The sequence below is a fragment of the Pelodiscus sinensis genome, chromosome 14 (genome assembly GCF_052426305.1).
Source record: "Pelodiscus sinensis isolate ZL-2025 chromosome 14, ASM5242630v1, whole genome shotgun sequence".
NCBI classification, from domain to species: domain Eukaryota; kingdom Metazoa; phylum Chordata; order Testudines; family Trionychidae; genus Pelodiscus; species Pelodiscus sinensis.
The window spans coordinates 13,440,655-13,453,214 of NC_143065.1; the positions used below are offsets into that span (position 1 = coordinate 13,440,655).

Consider the following 12,560-nt stretch of genomic DNA (forward strand, 5'->3'; position numbering starts at 1 on the left):
TATAACAGATTTCATCAAGAGTTGTGCTGCCCGGTGCCACTATTGTACAACACTTAGTTAACAGAAGATGTAAGAGTTTAACCAGTTAAACGATAAGCTGACACCAGTTAAACTCTGACTCCTCCTGGGGAGCTGGCTGCCGCCTCATGCAAAAGGTCCGCAGCATGGAGCAGCCGGTGTCCCAGGAACGATCCTGGTAGAAAGAGTCATCCTGGGAGCGGCCGTGGAAGCACCCCTTCAGCCTCCACCATCCTTCCCTTCCTTCTCTGCCTTCACTAGGTAAAACAATTAACTGTGTAACCAACAGGAATTTTAACTGTTACAGTAAAGTCCTGGTTATCCAACTTTCACTTATCCGACTTTCTGTTTTATCTGACGGTGCCGCCAGCACCGTGACAGCAAGGAGCTCCAGGGACACTTCATACCACAATGGCCTTGCTTTCCCTTTTTCCAGGGCTGGGCAGGTCTGCGGCACACAGTACGGGCTCGGCAACCTTACCTCTCCACCCCATGCCTGGGGCAGCTCATGCCCACGCTGCAGGCTCGCCCGGTGTTCAGGTATGCTTGGCCCGATCCTGGCTATCTTGCCGCATTAGTGGCTCTGCTTTTAGAAGCTGGCCCGGATCCACTCCCCGCTCCCAAACCCTGGGACCTGCTTACTCCTCCCAAAACTTTGCTGGCTGGGGGGGAGGAGAGGGGTGGAAGGGAGGGAGTTGCCCTCCTGCAGAGTGAGCCCGGCTCCCAGCCAGAGCAAGCGGGGAGTCCGGGCTGAGGCAGGAAGGGAAGTGTGTGGCGAGGGGAGGGGCCACCACTGGACTGAAGAGAGGCAGGAGCGCCGGGGCCTTGGGCATGTCCGGGCGGCCTGGAGGAGGAGGGAGGAAGAGGAAGGGGGAGGACGCGGCCCCTCAGGAGGATGCAGCATCCAGAATCCGCCGGGGAGGGAGCAGCACACGCGCCAACCGCCCCCGAGACAAAAAGCAGAGCCCGCCTGGGAGGGCCCCCCCCCCTCAGCCGCTGCTGCTTCTGCCAATGCTGCTCTGCTCCCGCCCCTCGGCAAGAGCACGCCAGGCCCCCACCCCAAGCTAGCACCGTCCCTATTATTCGACATTTCCAGTTATCCGACCATCCTCCAGTCCCGTTTAGGTCGGATAACTGAAACTTTACTGTACTTGGTTACTGCGATTTTTTTACATCTCTAGTCTACACTACTCAGAGCTGGCCCAAGGTACGGGCTGACCGGGCTACCGCCCGGGGCGCCCCATTGTAGGGGTCACCTGCGGGGCTGCCGGGCTGGGTGGGGGTGGCACCGCACATGCTCCGTGCGCCCGGGGCGGTGCCATGCATGCGCCGGGCGTCCCGGGGTAGGGCTGAGCATGCGCTGCTGACCAGGGGTGGGGCTGCGCATGTGCTGGGCGCCCGGGGGCAGCACCGTGCTTCCGGAGCACACAAATGGCTCGGGCCAGCTCTGACACTACCACTTATTTCAGTACACTGTAACTAGAAGATTACCCGGCATTGCTCAGGCCCTTAACTAAATTTTTGTTTCTCTTCATTTAAATCAGTGCTTGGGGTGCGGTTGAGGATGAGAGGTTCAGTATTCAAGCTGTCCTTCTCTCACCTCAGCAGCTTAGGGCCAGGTGAAAAGCATCTCTCCATGGCTGCTGCAGTTCCAGTGGGTACAGCTGTAGGAGAGGTACACATCCCTCATCTGGGGAAGATCCAGGTTTGTCTGCTTCCTGCGCTCTTCAACCAGAGTGAGGAATGCAGCAAACTGTGTACTTTCCCCTGGCTTCCTGACAAAGGAGAACAGTCAGCAATATCCCCATATGAACCAGAGATGGGAATGCATCCTCAGCCAGCATCTTTCACCTGCCTGGTGACTCTGTCTCTTTTCTATATGGTTTTATGTGTCCCTATACAAATGGGGGGAAGCTACAGCCTCCCTCGCCCCCTCTAAAGGGTGCCTGTGGGGTGGGAGGCTCGGGGCTGCCTTTTCACCAGCTTGGTGATTCTATCTCTTTTCCGCATGAGAAGCAATCCCAGTCTCAGACCATCCCGTCTTCCTGGAACAACCAAATCCTTGCACTGGTTTAAGTTATGACAAGAGGAAGCTGCACCCCAAATTTGGTGGTCCTAGCTCTTACAGTTAGAGTTCTTGGACAGGCACACACACCAACAGATGCATGAACAGAGACATAGACATATAAATTCTCTCAAATATATAGTAGATTTGTCACTTGGGGGTGTAAATAAAACTACTCCCAAGCAATGTAAGTTACACCTGATCTAACCACCAGAGTAAACAGAACTATGTTGGAGGAAAAACTTTTCCCACCAACATAGTTACTGCCTCTCAGAGACGTGGATTTACTATGCCGACAGGAGAGAGCATGGAGTGCCTTCACCCACATGTGCTTCAACTGGCTGCTAAAGAATAAGAGGCTAACAGGTGTTTCCGGTGTTATTGTTACAACAACCCTATCCCAACTAAGGATGTAAAGGACTAGTCGATTATCTGATAAGCATTTGCTTATCGGATAGTATTTTGTGTAGTCGACTAGTCGAAATCCCTCTCCCCCCTTTGTTGCCTTTATGAGATAGAGGCAGCAAAGGAGGGGGAAGGTGTACTTCAAAGTGGCAGCGGCTCCTTCAAAGCTTCCCCTTTAAAATGCCGCCTCTGCACCTTTCAAAGTGGCAGCCATGGAGCCCAGGGTCAGCTGGGGTCTCCCCATCTGGCTCCCCACGGCATTTCCCCAGAAGCAAGGGGACTCCCCAGAATCCAGGACTCCCCAGAGGAGCCCGGGGCCAGTGGGGGCACTGTGAGTCCCTTGCTGACCCTGGGCTCCATGGCTTTGAAATGCATGAGAGTCCCTGTTGGGGACTTTTGTGCATTTCAAAGCAAGCACGCCATGTGCAGCCTGGAGTCAGCAGGACTTCACGCTGGCCCTGGGCTGTACGCAGATTTCCACATTCCTCCTTTGAAATGTGTAAGAGCCCCAGTAGAGGCTCTTGTACATTTCCAAGGACGAATGCAGAAGTGCCTATCAACTAGTCTATGGAAATTCCATCGACTAGTGGACTAGTCAATTAACCACATTTTAACAGTCTTAATCCCAACATCAATACCAAGCTTTTATTGGCTATGTAGTTCAATGATCCACATCTGCAAAATCTGAAGAAAAAGCATATGGTGCACTACTGATCAATACATCTTTTACATTTTAAAATCTTAATTTAGAAGACTACAGAAACAGGCAATTATAAATTCTTATCTGAAGACTTTGCTGGCCTTAGAATAGAGATGAATCTCTGATAAATTAGTGCTGCATGAATTAATATATTTTTAAAATATACAGTTTAATTTTCAAGAGCATATACTAAATAACTAAAACATGAACCTAAAAGCTATGGATAGAATTTTAGAAATGTTCTGGCATTTTCTATGCCTTTGTAATATCCTCTAGCCTCCCACACTCTCTCTATTATAAAACTTTAAATACTTTGTGTTTATTTGCATATCAATACTTACAATGAATGCTCTTCCAGTTCACAGCAGTAGAGGCATCTGAGCTCTGGGAACAAATTGAAAGAATCTGTAAACTCAGTCATTTTCTACATATTTTGTAACTGCTTTGATAAACTTATATACTTTTCATAGTTTTCTTGATAAAACTTTTGCTGGACAAGGTCATAAAATAGCCTAAATTCTGCTTTAAAAGTGCTAATAAGGAATTAGTTCAATGTTTGTTCCAAACTGCTTTTTTAAAATACATTTTTTTTTCCAAAACCGAGAAAAACTATTTGAAGTAGCTCTAGCTAGGAAAATTAAATATAAGTTCTTCTCTGAGAAGCATTTTGTGAGCAGAAGCCATGTTAGTATGTAACTTTAAAAAAAAAAGTAGCCCTGTAGCACCTTAAGGTACATCTACACTGTGGAAGTATCCCACAATAGTTATTCCGCAATACTGAAGTAGCCCGTTATGTCAAAATAGATTTTAAAATAATGGGTGGCTTATTCTGATGTCCCGGTAACCCTCATTCCACAAGAACTAAAGAGTGTTTTGGAATAGTGAGTTATTTCAAATTTGGTGCTGTATAGTCAGCGGCAGAGTTTTTCCGTACCAGTCTAGACGAACCCTTAGACTAGAGACTAATAAAATATACATATATATGTGAGCAAAATCTCCTTCCTCAGATGAGTGGAGAGAGACCCTTTTTTAAAGGGTCAACAATACCCTCAGCCTCTGTGTATTACTCTTGATTCAACACAATTCACTTTAAAATTAAAAAAACCCAAACTCTCAAGATTTAAAGAAAACAGTCTGAAAATACTAGTCCAGAACAATTGCATTCAATTTTGGACCATATAGCAAACAAAATCAATCCTTGCGACTAGAAATATCTGGGGACCAGTAAAAATGCTTTCAGGATCAGTACAGTTTTCCAGATTATTTCAAGATGTGAATTAGAGGGGAAAAAAACCCCAAAACGTATTTCCATAGCTCATGGTACTCAGAACTTCAGGCTACTATTGAGTACATTTTTAAACCCCATATTATTTACTAAAGATGGTTGTCCTCAAACATAAGCAGTATGTACTGGAGTCTATTTATGGCTTTAAAATATTTACAAGAATATGAAGAAGGATCAGAGATCATAGCTGAGTCATGGTTTCTTCCTGCCTTCTCAACACCAACCAAATATAATTATTCAAAAAGCCATTATTAGTGCTTCTAGATTTCAGTATTAATGCTTAGTGCCTTTTAGAAATCATTTTACAGAAATATAGTAACACAAAATATAATTGTTTAGTGATGGATAAGGCAAAATGGGGAACTGTCAGAGCACTGGTAGAAGAAGATTGTGTCAAATGCAATCTAGCACAGCATCCAGAACTTTTACAGTCAGAATTTTAGGCTCCATGGTATGACAAAATGCTTGTTTGCTCCCAGAACACCACACACACAGAGACTAACAAGACAGCTTGCTGGATCCACGCTGCCTCCACTCAGCTACAAAGTAGAGTTTTCATGTTATATTCAGGATAAAGGTGTTCAGATTCAGAATAACTTGTATACCTACATAAAAACAGAGCAATAGATGAAGGTAAAAATGCTATTTCTTTAGTTTATGTTTCATCTGGCCTCATTCTCCGAGGCCTCAGTATTGCCAGCCCCAAACATTTAAAAATCACAAGTCAGCCTCCACCAAACCAAAATCATGTCATTGGCTTTGAAATCATAATTTTAGAAAAAAAAAGTTCTGAGGTTTTTTTGTATTGTGATGCTGGGGTTTTGTGATGCTGTGCATAAAAGAGGTGACCATTCATCACTACTGTTACCATTATGTAAGATTTATGAAAATATATAACAAAGTGTATCATGTAAAGTGTCAATAGAAAGGTACTTATGATTATCCTGTTTATATGCATATCTAGTCTTTGTATAAAAATTATGAATATTGGCTATGTACCTGTATCTAAACATGTATTTCATTCCTGGATGACACCCCCTAGATAAAATTTACATCTTGATGGCCCATCAAGAACTCCCAGTTCTCACAATGGTCCACTGAAAAAATGTATCCGGCCAATAGCCACTCTTCTGTGATTCAGCAAATCAGGTAAGGACCTGTTAGATACTCATGTGACCCTGGACTCCACTTTGGGCCAGTAACTTTCCATGAATAGTGGCTGTGGGCTTTATTTGGGACAGTACATTTCCATGCACATGGCAGAGGATATAAAAAGGCACCGACATCTTTCCTGCTCTGATTCTCTGGACTGTGCATTTACAACTAAAACAAACATCTTGAACTGTGGACTGAGGACCTTCCAATCTTTTGGAAATTACCAGAGAAATTTTACAAGCCAGCATGCTATTTTATCACTGCCACAACACTGATAAGGACTTTGCAATCATTTGCATATAGATGATCTATCAACCATTTATAACTCTCCTTTTCTTTTATTAATAAACCTGTAATTAGTTAACTAAAGATTTACTGACAGTGTGATAATTGGGTAAGAGCTGCTATTCCCATTGCCCTAGGAATTTGTGATCCCTAGGTTGATCCAATGGGTTTTCAATAATCTCCCACTATTGTAGAGTTTGCTGTTTAGATGGGAGCCAATGCCTGGAATATGTTGAGGGGATAGCATTTGGCTTCTGGTTAACCAGTTGGGTCCTGCAGAAGCCCTTTTGTTACTGGCTTGGTAAATTGAATTATAGAACAACACACCAGTTTTGAGGATCATCTGCTCTATTTATAAAGAAAGTCATGCAAATCCATGGGTATCTGCTTTTTATGTGGGGTATCTGCATCCACAGATATCTGCAGGTCATTTTTAGAGATTGTGGATCTGATACAGATATAAATGTTGTACCCACAGAGTGCTCTACCTATTTCTTAGAGTCTATCCACTGTGTGGCATTTTCATGGTGGCCCATCCCAGGTACCCAGTCGCAATCTATCATCTGATTTTTTGAGATTCTGGAGTTCGCATTTTCAATCTTATTTGCAATCGCAATTTTTTTAAAAATAGGTTTTTAGCCACAGAAAGATGAGATTCTCACTTAATCACATGACTCATGAAAATGGACCTTTAAGATAACCACCAAATATCACAAAAATCAGCAACATTGAGCCCCTAAGAAGGTGGTAAGGGGGCTCTGCAAGTTGGAACCAATTTCTTCTTGGACAGTGAAGGACAGAGGAGTACTGGGTCAACTGCAAAGCATCTTCCCAGTTTGTGGAAAGTTTATTGAGAGGATTGCAGTAAAACAAATGAGAGGTTCTACAGATTTTGGCTTTCCTGAATCCTACACATTTCGGCTTTACGCTTGGGTTTGGGAAACAAGCAAAACTGATTACGGAGCTTCTCTTAGAAATGGAGGAGAATGAATTTTGTGTGCTGATTTTATACCATTGCCTGTGATACCATTGCTTTTTGTAGTAAGGAATATATGTGTTAAAATGGTTCTGTTCTTTCCTTACCTTAGTGGGGTAGAAAGCAGGCCTCAGAAGCCTTCTTAACTAGAAGGGGGACCCATGCCATTGTCCCTAACTTTTGTGGGTGGAGTTTCTAGGGGATGGACCCACAGGGGCTCAAGGTTACAGTTCGCCTAGAGATCCAAACTGCCTTAATGTGGCCCTGATCATATGGTACTGACAAGGCAGTCTGAGTTTGTAAGCCTCACCCTGCAAATCAACCCCAGTTTAGCATTTACTAAAGCTATACTAAAAAAAGCAAATCATGGATAAACAGCTTTGTGAGACTAGAAATTGACATACCATTAGGAGTCTAAGGTTTTGAAAGAAAGCCAAGGGAATTAGTAAAAGTACCAAGCTATTTCAGAAAGGAGGTTGACAAAAAAAAAAATTCCTTCAGTTCTAACTCCAGCTCAGCTGAAGAAGCATGAACTAGAAACCACATCTGTTTCAACCATAATTTCAGTTAAAGTTGCTGAAAAACAGTCTCATTGAAACAATAATGGGTTTAAGGCTGACAGTGTCTTAGTTTCACTTGGCTTCAGAGGTGACCTGTGCCCTGCACTAGCTCCCTCCTGGCACCCCACTGTATCAGAGGCAGCAGTGCGGAGTGGCAGGGAGCTCCTCAGGCATGGGGATGGAGCTCACTGGCTGCTGGCCTCATGGCCAGGGACTATAGAATAGTCAACTAACCGATAAAAAGCTTCAGAGGGGTAGCCAAGATGGTCTGTTACAGGAAAAAAAACAACAAACAGACTAGTAACCCTTAAAGACTAACAAAGCATGTAGATGGTATCATGAGCTTTCATGGGTGCAACCTACTTCTTCAGTTGACTGGAATATTAGAAGTCCAGATGAAGTGGAAATCCATCTGCTACACAAAGAAACTTGCACAGATCCAAACAGAAATCATCTTCCTGTCAAAGTGCAAACAGATGATCATCATACCTAAGGGACCAAGGGTGAAAAACCCACTGCAATCTACGTATCCCACAGATTACAGCCAGCGATTATGCCACACTCTCGCAAAGAAACTCAGGAACCACCTTATCAGCATTCTATACAACAAACATAAGAAAATCAAGGAGGAGCTCTCAACATTAGAAACTATTGTAAAAAACCAAGCTTCCACACACACTTCATCTTTTCCAGACTTTACTAACGTTCAACAACAAACCACCTACAACGACTGCTTCATCTCCCTTAAGAAGAAAATGGACAATAAACTATCCAAACTCCTACATGCCTCATTACCTCTCATTCTAGATACTTTCAATTCACCTAGCAACGTTGTCAACCTATCCAACCACTCTCCTTCTGCCCCACCGCCCCTACGAATATGATTTAGTTCTGTGGAGATCTGGAAGCCTATTTTCACTGCCTCCGCCTAAAGGAATACTTCCAACACACCGATGTACAACACACTGACCTTGCTGCTCCCCCCGCCAGTCCCACACGAGGAAGGCTTCTATGTGGACCCCTAATAATGATTGTAAGGAGAGTCTTGACTTCTACATCGACTGCTCCCACAAACGTGCTCGAGCTGACATAGTCAGCAAACAGCAGCATATAACATACAACTTCAGTCAGGCAGAACGCAATGCTAAACACAGCCTCAAAAAGAATTCTAACACCATAATCAGAGGCTGACAAAGCGGGCACTGTAGTCGTCATGAACAGAGCAAATTATGAACAGAAGGCGACCAGACAACTCACCAGCACCAGATTCTACAAGCCTCTCTCCTGTGATCCCACTAAAAAATTCAAAAGAACCCTGAAACAACTACTCATAAAGCTCCTTGATGCTGCTCAGGACCACAGTCCCCAAACAGGAGGTACACTGTTACCCAAGATACATAAACCTGGAAATCCCGGACGACCCATCATCTCAAGCATTGGCACACTTATAACAGAATTATCTGGTTATATTGACTCTTTCCTCAGACCCTATGCTACCAGCATTCGTAGCGATCTTCGAGACACCACCAATTTCCTGCAGAAACTACAAAACATCAGTAATCTACCTGAAAACAGCACCCTGGCCACCATGAATACAGAAGCTCTTTACACCAACATTCCACATGAAGATGGATTACAGGCTATCAGGAACACCATCCCAAATGACAGCACTGCACACCTGGTTACAGAGCTCTGTGACTTTGTCCTCACCCACAACTACTTCCGATTCGGAGACAATCTGTATCTTCAAGTCAGCGGCACAGCTATGGGCACCCGCACGGCACCACAATATGCCAACGTCTTTATGGCTGACCTTGAACAACATTTCCTCAGCTCTCGCCCCCTAGAACCGTTACCTACTTATGCTACATCGATGACGTCATCATCATATGGATCCAAGGGAAAGAAGAATTTTACAGGGACTTCAACAACTTCTACCCCACCATCAACCTCAGCCTGGATCAGTCCATATGAGAGATCCACTTTCTTGACACTACAGTACAATTAAATGATAGACAAATTTCTACCACCCTACACTGGAACCCCACCAGCCGCTACACTCATCTCATGCCTCTAGCTTCCATCCCAGACACATTTCTCAATCTGCTGTATACAGCCAAGCCCTAACACACAACCAGATTTGCTGCAATCTCACAGACAGAGACAAACACCTGCAGGATCTATATAGAGCATTCATAAAACTGAAATACCCACTTGGAGAAGTGAAAAAATAGATTGATAGAGCCAAAAAAGTACCCAGACACGAACTACTTCAAGACAGGCCAAAAAGAGAAAACAACATAATTCCACTTGTCATCACCTACAGTCTACAACTTAAACCCCTCCAATCCATTATCAACAATCTACAACCTATCCTGGAAAATGACCCCTTACTCTCTGAGGCTTTGGGGGAAAGGTCAATCCTTGCTTACAGACAACCTCCTAACTTGAAACAAGTTCTAACAAGCACACAACATATCTCCATCATAATCATCCAGGAACCCACCCCTGCAATCAGCTCTGGTGGCAAATCTGCCTACACATCTACACAAGTGATTTCATCACTGGACCCAACCACATCAGCCACCAAATCAGTCGCTCATTTAACTGAACATCCACTAATGTAGTCTATGCCATCAAATGCCAACAATGCCCCACTGCCACGTATATTGGCCAAACTGGACGGTCTCTACAGGAAAGAATTATTGGACACAAATCAAATATCCAAAAAGGCAATACACAAAAACCTACTGAAGAACATTTTAATCTACCTGGACACTTATTAATGGATCTACAAGTCACCATTTTGTTTCAGGCCAATTCCACAATCCAAATACACAGAGAAGGATTGGAACTTAACTTCATTTACAAGTTTAATTCTTATGCAAATGGTATGAACAAGGACATCGGCTGGCTTGCACACTACTTTCCACATCCTATGACTTAACCTACCAACCAAATAATGGAGGTGCTAATTGTTCTTATCAGCCTGTTGATACTATTTGAACCATCTACTCACTGGCTCTCTATTTTTTTCTCTTTTCCCCCGCCTTTTTTCTTTTTTTCTCCCCCTCCCCTTCCCTTATTTCTTCTTGGATCTTGATTTCTAATGTTCCTGTCATCTGAAGAAGTGGGCTGTGCCCATGAAAGCACGATACCATCTACATGTTTTGTTAGTCTTCAAGGTGCTATTAGTATATGTGTTGTTTTTTTAATTTTAACCAATAAAAATTCATTAGGTTAATCGACTATTCAATTAACTGATATTTAACATCCCTAATGTGCCTATGCCAGAGGTGAAGAAAGACTCCATTATAAGGATGTAAAATCCTCTTTAATTGGTTAACTGGTTAAATGTTATGATTGACCAATTAAAAGTGGGGCAGAGCAGGCAGGGCCTGGTCCAGTGCAGCCAGGCTGGAGTGCTCCCAGCTGTAGCATTCCCGGGCCGAGCCTGCCACTGACAGGAGCTGCTCGAGCTGGGTTTTAGTGCCCCCCTTTATAGCTTCTACGGGTGAGGAGTTGCTCTAGTCCCCACCAGTTAACTGGAATTGGTAAGTCTCACCCTTTAAAGATGAGGCTTACTGGTTATAACCTCTCACATCGCTAGCCTTCACTACTCTGTCCAAAAGACAAGTCTGCAACTATTCTATTGACTGACAGTCTGGTTACTCCCAGCTACATTCATATGAAAATGAGTCTTTCAAAAGGAAACGTCTCCTTTAGTTGACAAAAATGAAAGATTTGAAATGGGCTGGCTGCTGTCGTGGAGGAATGCATGGAAAAGGTAAACTACATCGTTCTAGGTAAAATCAGAGCCCGCAAATTGGACTCAGGTCTCTCATTACCCACAGAAGGATTTAGGAAAGTTTCAGATGCACTGAAGGCTAGTTGAAACAAAAAAACAGGACTATATAGCACTTTAAAGACTAACAAGAAGGTTTATTAAGTGATGAGCTTTCATGGGCCAGACCCACTTCCTCAGATCAAGTTATGCCTCCCATTTGGAAGCCCACAATGCCAGCTTCCCCAAATAAGTTGTTATTGGGCTCAGCTGTACTTGATATTCAATTCTGTCAGCTGCTACCCAGTCTTTAGTCTTCCCTTCTGTGGAAATTTGTGACAAGGCAATTCTGATATCAGTTGCTTAAACCAGTTCACTCTCTTGTTCTGAATACAAGGGCTGTGTCTACATTGGCACCCTTTTCCGGAAAAGGGATGCTAATGAGACCAGTCGGAATTGCAAATGCCGCGGGGGATTTAAATATCCCCCGCAGCATTTGCATGAACATGGCTGCCGCTTTTTTCCGGCTCGGGGTTTTGCCGGAGAAAAGCGCCAGTCTAGACGGGATCTTGTGGAAAATAAACCCTTTTCCAGAAGATCCCTTATTGCTACTTCCGGAAAAGGGTTTATTTTCCGCAAGATCCCGTCTAGACTGGTGCTTTTCTTCAGCAAAACCCCGAGTTGGAAAAAAGCGGCAGCCATGTTCATGCAAATGCCGCAGGGGATATTTAAATCCCCCGCGGCATTTGCAATTCTGACTGGTCTCATTAGCATCCCTTTTCCGGAAAAGGGTGCCAATGTAGACACAGCCAAGATGTACACAACTCTGGTCTTTGTTGCCAGTAGGCTGATTAACCTGCTAGTATAGTTGATTAATCGATAAGCAAACGCTTATAGGTTAATGCTACAGACTACATGCATCCCCACCCCCCTAGCCTTGCAAGTCAATTTTTTAGCAAGTTGGCCAGCAGCCTGGCTCAGTCCCATCTTGCACCGGATCCAGGCCCTAACCCCACTGCGGTCCTGCATTTAAAGTTTAGAAGCCAGGTGGGCAAGCAGCCCAGCTCAGTTACGGCTCATGCCAGGTACGGGAGCTCAGACCCCCCCAGACAGAGGCTGCTGCTATGCCGTGCTGCTGCCTCTGTATCAGAGGCAGCAGCGCATAGTTACAGGCAGCTGGTCTGCAAGGAGACCTGAGTTTCAAATTGGCTCCCCTTAAAGACCAGCTCCAGCCTGGCATGGAGTGCGGAGTGGCAAGGGGCTCCCTGGGAGTGGGGCCAATTCCACTGGCTGCCAGACCCACTCCCAGGGACTATAAAATAGTTGA

At 44.4% G+C, this 12,560-nt stretch overlaps 1 protein-coding gene across 5 annotated transcripts in view; it reads right to left on the reverse strand.

The window, feature by feature from the left end:
- The window catches only part of HMG20A (high mobility group 20A), a 74,966-nt gene that overhangs the window by 50,852 nt on the left and 11,554 nt on the right, over positions 1 to 12,560 (reverse strand). For 2 of the 5 annotated variants that reach the window (XM_075897383.2, XM_075897380.2), the window contains exons 2-3: positions 7,813 to 7,907; positions 3,530 to 3,572 (exon numbers count right to left, since the gene is read on the reverse strand). The exons of 1 other annotated variant lie outside the window; for it this stretch is intronic. The gene's annotated coding sequence lies outside the window, so the exon portion shown is untranslated. The remainder of the gene's footprint in view (positions 1 to 3,529; positions 3,573 to 7,812; positions 7,908 to 12,560) is intronic. 2 more of the 5 variants (XM_006126246.5, XM_075897381.2) reach the window with 1 other exon arrangement.